We start from the raw sequence: 8,646 nt of genomic DNA, 5'->3' as shown, positions 1-8,646 counted from the left end.
GCACATAGTGATGTGCCTTGAAATAAATGTTCAAGGCTGAGTTCGGAACAGTTTCAAACATGCTATCACCTGGACGCTAATTAAGTGGCATTAATCTCACCCCCGATCTCACTTCTTAATATCATCCAAATACCCCCTTTCCCTTTCTCTCCCACTGAAATCTAAAACCAGCAGTCATAACGAATCCCCGAAAAGGAAGCCACAAAGGCTAGCTCTGACCCCCTTCCCTCTGGCTCAGCTGCTGGCTTTGGGCACCTTGTCAGTTGCTTCTTTTTGCATAGACAGGCTCTGTTGGGGTGAGCAGGTGATGTGGAGCATTCAGTCATTTAACAGACCAGGCCTGTCTCTCCAGTCTTTCCTTATCAGTTACCACAAGGTAAGATCATGTATTGAGTCACTTAAAAACACTTGCTAAGTGGATGATCCTTCCTCCTTTATTTCTGCCTAGCCGTTAGAATGAATACTGGAGTTAGTCTTCTCATGGGACTAGTGAATCGCTGGTCCCTGCTTTTGTGTCTAAGATCCGTGAGAAAAGGGGGCGCTGACTCCCCAAAACTGGAGTCTGACCCTTCAGGACTCGGACCTTCTCTCCGGAGCCTGCACGTTACTGCGGAGGTGATTTATACTTCCAGCTAAATCTAGTATCTCTACCAAGTGGTAAACCAGTTATTTAAGTTTACATTTAGCAGTATGTGTCTGTGTTACATTAGAATGGTATGCAGCTACAGCCAAAGACATTCCTGCAACTAGAAAACAAAAAATGAAAAGAAAGAAAGCCCTTTTCTCTAGTTTTGAAAGCCAGGTTCTGTTTTTTTTTTTTTTTTTCCTTCATCAGAGTTGATTTAGATGGTCAGAAAGCATTTCTGAGGGTACAGCAGTACAGTCAAGAATTAGTCTTTTTAAGACTTAAGATTTGGCTTTTAATGCTTATCTGAAAAGTTCTTGAGGATGTATGTGCCCCACTGGTTTTCTGGGGCACATGGATATCAAACCATTTGGAAGCAATAAAAAGAAATTGTTATAAAGTGGGAAATTATCAAAGAGAAAAAATGTGATAGTGAACAAATTACCAATTACATTTAAAAAAAATAATCTTAAAATGATGACTGTAAGTATAAATTCAGGTATCCTAAGGAAAAAATGGATTGTTGGTATGATTACCATGTTGAAATCTGCAAATATACTTATTGTATGAGAGAAACTCCCTGAAATTGGGATGCTTAGAAGATAAAGAAGGTGATTGGATTGGTGATTTTTAAATTGTTAAGTGTTTTTTCTCTTTTAAAAAGTAATTGAAATAAAATAACCCCTTAGTGAAGAGAATGTAAACTTTAATGGAAGTTCAGGAGAATTAAACATTTAAAAAGTGAAGATTGAAGATAAGGATTTTTTATTGTGAATCCACAAGGGGGTAGTGATGCTCTATCAAAGATATTTGTGGTAAAAATGTGAGATGATCTCTTTTAACACTTTGGATTTACAGATAAAACCAGTAGGCTTGCATTTTAACTTAAGATCTTCTTTTCAAAATGTTTATTGGCAAAATTGTTTACTGCTTAAATTTTAAAAAAGTCCATTTTGGGTGAGTGGCTATTTTAAGCCACGTGAATGGTAAAGAAGAGAGAATGTCCTTCTCGTTCTGTGCTCTGGAGAGGTTACTGAGGCTCTGAGGGTCACTTATTTTCTAAGAATGTAATAATCTTAAATTTCCTGGGAAACATTAGGACTCTAGGAATCACTTACTTAAGTGTCCTGAATAAAAGGATCTTAGTAAATTATGTTTAAGCTTTATAGAAGTTTGTATTGCTAGTTGTATTTTAAATTCTGTCAGGAGATGAAAAATGTAGACCGTCTGCACACTAGCTGTTTTTAATAGTTCTAAGTAAATCCAATTTTTATAATCTCTCTTTTTTATTAGTTTATATTCCATCATTAGATAAAAGCATTCCTCTCCCCCTGTCCCCTGACATAAAAATTCCAGTATCTTGCCTGAGATCACTGAGTCCCTCCCTGTTATATTCAGAATTGCTCAAAATTAGGCATGGTTTGGCAGTGCCAGGTAGTTTTAGTGAAGAACTAATCTATACGGTGTGCTCTTTTTTGAATGTGGTGGTGCATGGTGGGAGGAAGATTTAAGATGGGAATGAGACTATGTTCTTATTTAGAGACATAGCTAACCATATTTTTTTTTTTTTAAATAGTGCTTTTAACAATAATATGAAATATTTCCATGGTTTAGAAGTGATGATTGTTTGTAGCATGTACACCGTGTATTTTTCATGTTTGGTCGAGGGAAAAGCTTGTTCGTTTGGCTTTCTCTCTCTTTCTCCCTGTCCCTTCCCCCCCCGCCTCCCCGCCTCCCCTCTTCTTTTCCTTTCCTTATCTTGGGCAAGGGCTTTTTCTCTCTTGTATGTGTTTCAGTCATCAGTCCTGTCTGACTCTTTGTGACCCCATGGACTGTAGCCCACTAGGCTTCTCTGTCCATGGAATTTTCCAGGCAAGAATACTGGAGCTGGTTGTCATTTACTTCTTCAGGGGATCTTTCTGACCCAGGGACTGAACCCACGTCTTTTGCATTGGCAGGCGAATTCTTTACCACTGAGCCACCTGGGAAGTCCTTTTCTATCTTGTACCCTTTAGTAAATAACTAGTGATTTAACACCCCCAAAGACGCACTGTTTCTTTGTGGACTACGCGAAGCTCCGCTGGAAGCTGAACTATGACGTCAGCGTTTTCATTCATGAATTCGGTTCTTCCAAATCTCTTGTTCTGTGCTCCTGAGCTGACTTCTGGCACATATACAAATCAGTTCACCATCAGTCAGCCGATAAGTCAGCGATAAAAGGTAAAACAAAAGATGCTGGAGTTGTTTTGATGGAGCCATGGTTGCTCATGCTGATTTGCATCAGTGTAGTTTGGACAAGGTTTCTGGCGAAACAGATTGAAACCTAAAAACAGTCAGTTTAATTATCTCATGATTCTGTGGATTGAGTTGTGTTGTGAACATATTGACACTACATTTTTGTTCTCCCATGAAGTTCAGGGTGCTGTGCTGTAGCTCCTTTGTTATGAAGTAGCATTCCTGTTGTAATTTGACTGAATTGGAGGACTGTGCTTTATTTCAGAGAGGCCTGCAGATTAAATTACGTTCTACACAGATTACTTTTGGAATGCACTTGGGTTTTTTTTTGTTGGGGGGGGGTGGTGTTCCATTGCTCTGGAAATATTTTAAATAACTGTTTGATGCCTAGAGTTTCACTGTGTTGTGACCATAGTTATGTAACTGGCATGGCCGTCCTTGTGTTGGAGTTGGGTTTCCTTTTCCTCGATCCCGCACTTCTGTAGCTGTCGACGCCAGCTTCTCCTCCAGGGAGGTCGCTGCTTGTAATTTAGTGCTGCCTGAGAGCAGTTCTTGAAGAAATCTTGTTTGGAGTTGGCCTTTGCAGGGCCAGGCTGGGGGCTGAGCCTCTAGCGGCTGGCATCTTTCGGGCCTCCTGTAGTTGATGAATGGTGAGCTTGAAAAAAGTTCATTTTCTCTGGTTTCTTGGGGGTTTGTTGACTTTCCAATTATTTAATTGCCAAGAAACATGTAGAAGTAAAGTGTGTTATATTTAGAAATCATTTTAGCTCAGTTACAATTTATGGTTAGAGATGATTCGAACTGCAACCATTTTGATTGATATCCAGTGTTACTCCTGAGATGACTTCTTAAACCTCCTGACAACTCAGAGATACTGTCTTCTCCCAGCCCTAAATGAAACTAGAGCTTTGTGTTCTTTTCGGATGACCCGAGTTTTCTGATGGGGAACAGAGATTTGTGGTCTGTTGTCTGGCGTTCTCCTTTAAGTAGATGCTCCGAGAAAAAAAACTTGAGAGCAAGTAGACATGAATAAGCATTTGAAGCTGACTCAAAGACGTTTATTATTTTCTCTAAGAACTAAATCGTTTTAAAATTATTTAAATACAATTTCCAGGAAGGAATCTGATTGTAAATACTATTGAAGAAAGGAATATTTAATGGTATAGAGTTTCCGTAAACACTGCCTCATTTTCAAAACCATGCTTTCCTGTGGACTGCTGTAGGATTTATGAAAAGTTATGGGTTTAGAGCTCAGATTTCAAAATGTTGGGCAGTCTAGCTGTGGTGTCAGCATTATCATTTTTGTCTTACCCTGAACCAAACAGTGCTAGATGAGTCCTCTGGCCACGGAGGCTTAGGTTTCCTGTGTGGCTTTGAGAACAAGTCCACAGTGGTTCCCAGCTCATCCCTTCTCTTTCTGTAGCCAGAAACACTGGGGAACGAGAGCAGGGACTCTGGCCGGAGGTGTGTCTTTTCTGCTGTCCTGGCTGCCTCTTCTTCAGGCCAGGTGTGAGGAGCCTGTCTCCCTGGCCTCTGCCGCCTGCTCCTCCTCACCCCCTCCTACTTCATTGCTCTCCATTTTGGCTCAGCATCTTCTCTTGGTTTTCTGAGGCTTCAGCTCTCACATAATGAGTTAGTCGGTCCTAATTTTAAGGGGAGTCACGTGTTGAGTAGAGGGTAGTCCTGGTGACGACCTCTAAGTTCCTTCCCATTCTGACTTGCAATGATAAGAAAATGAAGCTGGATGTGTGGGATTTCACTTCATGGCTTGCTGTGCTGGTACGCAGCTGTCTTTTCCTGTGTAACTCTATCTTTTCTTTTTGAGGTACTTGCTCCAGGTCAAGAATTAATGTGTTGGCTCAGGCCGTCAGTGTGGGAGGAATTTGAACCGTAGTCGCTCAGGCGCCTCCTTTCTGGTGTACCGAGAGGGCTTAACTCTTTAGGTCTAACATGCTGTGAGTTAAAAATTGTAAAAAGATTGTTCAAGTTGTTAAGGATGCACAGCACAAAAATGTTCATTCTGCTTAGTTATTCCCCGTGACACATTTCAGGTCTTTATTCTGATATGGATGAGAGTTTATAGTTTTGGAAAAATAGACTTAAATAATACATGAGTGCAGATGCAAAAGTGTCTGCTAACCTCAGACATTTTCTGTGTAAGGTAGTATTATTTATATTCATTTAGCTTTATTTCCCAGAGTTGATTAATATAACTGCTACGAAGATGTATTGATTGCTAGACTCTTCCTACTAAGAAACTCGGGTAGACTGGGGAGTTGCGGCGGGGCCACTGTAATTGATCATATTGCATCTTCACTTGGGCACATTCCCTGGGCTGCTCAAGGCCTGGCATCAGGGTTGGCACATTTCTTTCCTGTTTAAAGATACCGAGGGGCAAGTGAAAGTTCCTGGTGTTCTTGGCAATACACTGCCTTATCCTTTCTGTCTCTACCATGTTGAAATGTGCTGGCTGAACCATTTTCTTTGATGAAGCTTCTGATGGAGGTCTCTTCCTCATTTACTTTTATTGATATAGGCTGTTGTGCTTACAAAGAAAGCCATAACAAGTGGAAGGTAGGGAGTGGGTACTCAACATTTTTGAAGTACTTGTTTTTCATCCTAGGGGTCCTCCAGAAATTGATCATGGATTACTTGACCAAATTCAAGGCCCAGAGATTTATTCCAGGCACTCTGGGAGGTGAGGCCCATCAGTCTTTCTCTACTGAATCTGATTATTCTCCAAATGACCCATTGCTGCCTGGCTGTCTTCTGATGCAAATCTGGTGATAGTGGCAACCTTTCTAACCGAGCTGAGTCTCCTTGACAGCTGTTATCTGTCCTCTCCAGGTATTTTTAGTCTCCGGCCTCTGTGGCCACGTCTAGAGGATCCGAGCATGAATTTAGCAGCTCTGGGGCTGCTCCAAGTGGTTGCGGGTGTTCTCTGCTCCCTCCTCTCCAGCCTCCCGCAGCGCCACCTCTCTGGAGGCTCAGTGCCCTTGTCGCTCGATGACCGAGCAGAGACAGGAATCATTTGTTTAATAAGAATGAAAAAGTCAGGATTTTTCAGGATGCTTTTCAAGATAAACAGCGGGGAGCAGGGATGGTGCACAGCAGTAGCGTGAGTGGACTTCACGCCACTGAATTGTACATTCAAAAAGGGCTAAAGTGGTTAGTTTTACATTATGTATGTTTTTTCATGATTAAAACCACCCTCCAAATGGATATAAAACCCAGTGAGAAAAGTATCTATAAGGAGCTGAGAGTAACTATGTGGCAGTATTTTCATTATTCTAAGTTGGCAGGTGGTGCCTTAAATGGAGGTTCAGAATCCACCTCATGCCACATGTGTGTGTAGACACACACACACACACACACCCCCACAGTGAACGCACAGTGGTCATCAGCTCTGTGGTTCATTTGTTCAGAAGAGGGTGGGCGCTGGACGCTGGTGTCACAGGGGAAGCAGTTGGAGCAGTTTCCTGCAGGGAACGTGGGCGCTCGTGCTAGGTGCAGTGAAGGCTGCTTTTGTGTAAGGATAGTGGAGCCACCTCAGCCTCGCGGGAAGGAGACCAAAGGGAGCCGCAAGTCTGCAGTGGACTCGAGCCTGGGGCTGAGCCTGGCCCTGCCGGCTCCCCTCTGTGCTGGTCCCTCTGCCTGTCCTCGCTGACACGATGCCTCGCTCATACCTTCCATGCCGTGTGGCTTCCCGGGGCTCTCTGTCCTCTGACTCCAGTCTCTGTGGCGTGTGTTTAAAGGGCTCAGGACGGAGGGTCGGACTGACTTCTCTCAGTTGGTGGTTTTGTTTCCAGAGGCCGGGGGTTCACCTGGTCTGGTCCACGCTGAAGGAGGGTGGGCTCGGATCTGCTGGTCGTCTGATCACTTTGAGGGGCTCACGGCCAAGGACTGTGGGAGGAGGGGACCATAGCATGGGGTCCTGATGCCTTAACCTCTCTCTGTCAAACCATGTAAAAGGAAGAATACTGACCCCAAAATGGATTTCCTGCATTCACTTGCTATAGTGAGTAAACTTTAAAAAAAAATTCCTTTCTAAAAATCATTTATTTATCTGGCTGGGTCGGATCTTAGTTGCAGCATGCAGGATCTTCCTTGTGTCCTGTGGAATCTTTTATTTTTGCTGTGATGCACGGCTTAGTTACCTTGTGGCTTGTGGGATCCTAATTCCTCAACCAGGGATTGAACCTGTGTCCCCTGCATTGCAAGGTGGATTCTTTTTCTTTTTTTAATTGGGGTGGAAAATTGCTCCACAATTTTGTGTTGGTTTCTGCTGTACAACAACACGAATCAGTCATAATTATATACATATGTGTGTATATGTTGTTTCCCTCCTGAGCCTCCCTTCCGCTCTCCATCCCACTCCTCTAGGTCATCACAGAGCACCAGGCTGGGCTCCCTGCAGCTTCCCACTAACTATTTTACATATGATAGTGTATATATGCAAGGCGGATTCTTAACCGCCAGATACCAGGGAGTAAACTTTTTACTGAGAAAATGTTCACTGTGGCTCCAGTCACGAGGCCCAGCACCCTCAGCCTGCCTGGGCGTGTGTATGGGTAAATCAGGGGTGACGATGCAGGCAATGCACGCGGGAGCCTCGTGGTCCGGCAGCCTCTGCCCTGTGGTTCTCAGGGAGAACTAGCAGTTGGCGGGGGGTGTGTGCCTGTGTCTTTTGAGGTGTCCCCCGGTTCACATACTTGGGTGGGCTTCCTTGCCTTTCCCCTCGTCGTGGGCCACAAAACCTGGGAGGCTGGAGGTGTTGCCTCTGAAGAGGGCGGAGGTCTTTAGGAGGAAACAGGGAGCAGCGATGTCTTAAGGACGTATGGCCACTGAATGCACACTTGTTTGCTTTTCCTTCTCATCCTGCCTGCATCTACTCTCAGGTTTTTCTTGATTTCTCATGGGAGAAGAGGAAGGAAAAGGAGAGCAAACAGGTGGAAGGCTGAGAGAGCAGGTTTGGAGGTCTGTGTAAGAGGCTAGTAGCCAGCACACCATTGAGGTCTGTGAGCTGCTCAGTGACTGATGCTTCATAGTGATGACCTTGAGTGTATTCACAAAAGCAACACCACATATGCTCTGCTTAACAAACGAGGCAAGTATATAATGTTTAAAAGAAACATTGTCATCAGGTGGTTTTAGTAGTCAAAGGGATTTGACACTTTTTTCACTATAACAGTTTTGGGTGGGAGGTGGGAAGAAGGTTCAAGAGGAAGGTGACATCAACCTATGGCTGATTCATGTTGATGTATGGCAGAAACCATCACAATATTGTAAAGTAATTATCCTCCAATTAAAAATAAATAACTTTTAAAAATGTAAAATGATAGCTTTACTGAGGTATAATTCTTTTACCATAAAATTCACCCTTTTAAAACATACCATTAAGTGGTTTTTGGTGTGTTTAAACACAGCTGTGTAACTGTCATCACTGTCTGATTCCAGAACATCTTCATCACTCCTGAAAGAAACCTCTGCCCGTTAGCAGCCGCTCTGCTTTCCTCCCTCCCCTCTGCTCCAGGCAATTAATAGTCCACTCTCTCTTCCTGGACTTGGCTGTTCTGGACATTTCATACAAATGGAATCCTACACCATGTGGCCTTTGGTGGCTGTCTTCTTTCCCTTAGCATAATGTTTTCATCCACATTATCAGTTCAGTCGCTCAGTCGTGTCTGACTCTTTACGACCCCATGAAGCGCAGCACGCCAGGCCTCCCTGTCCATCACCAACTCCCGGAGTTCACTCAGACTCATGTCCATCGAGTCAGTGAGGCC

This window comes from Bison bison, unplaced genomic scaffold (assembly GCF_000754665.1).
Source record: "Bison bison bison isolate TAMUID 2011002044 unplaced genomic scaffold, Bison_UMD1.0 scf7180017864289, whole genome shotgun sequence".
NCBI classification, from domain to species: domain Eukaryota; kingdom Metazoa; phylum Chordata; class Mammalia; order Artiodactyla; family Bovidae; genus Bison; species Bison bison.
Note: the sequence above shows the minus strand (reverse complement) of the source record.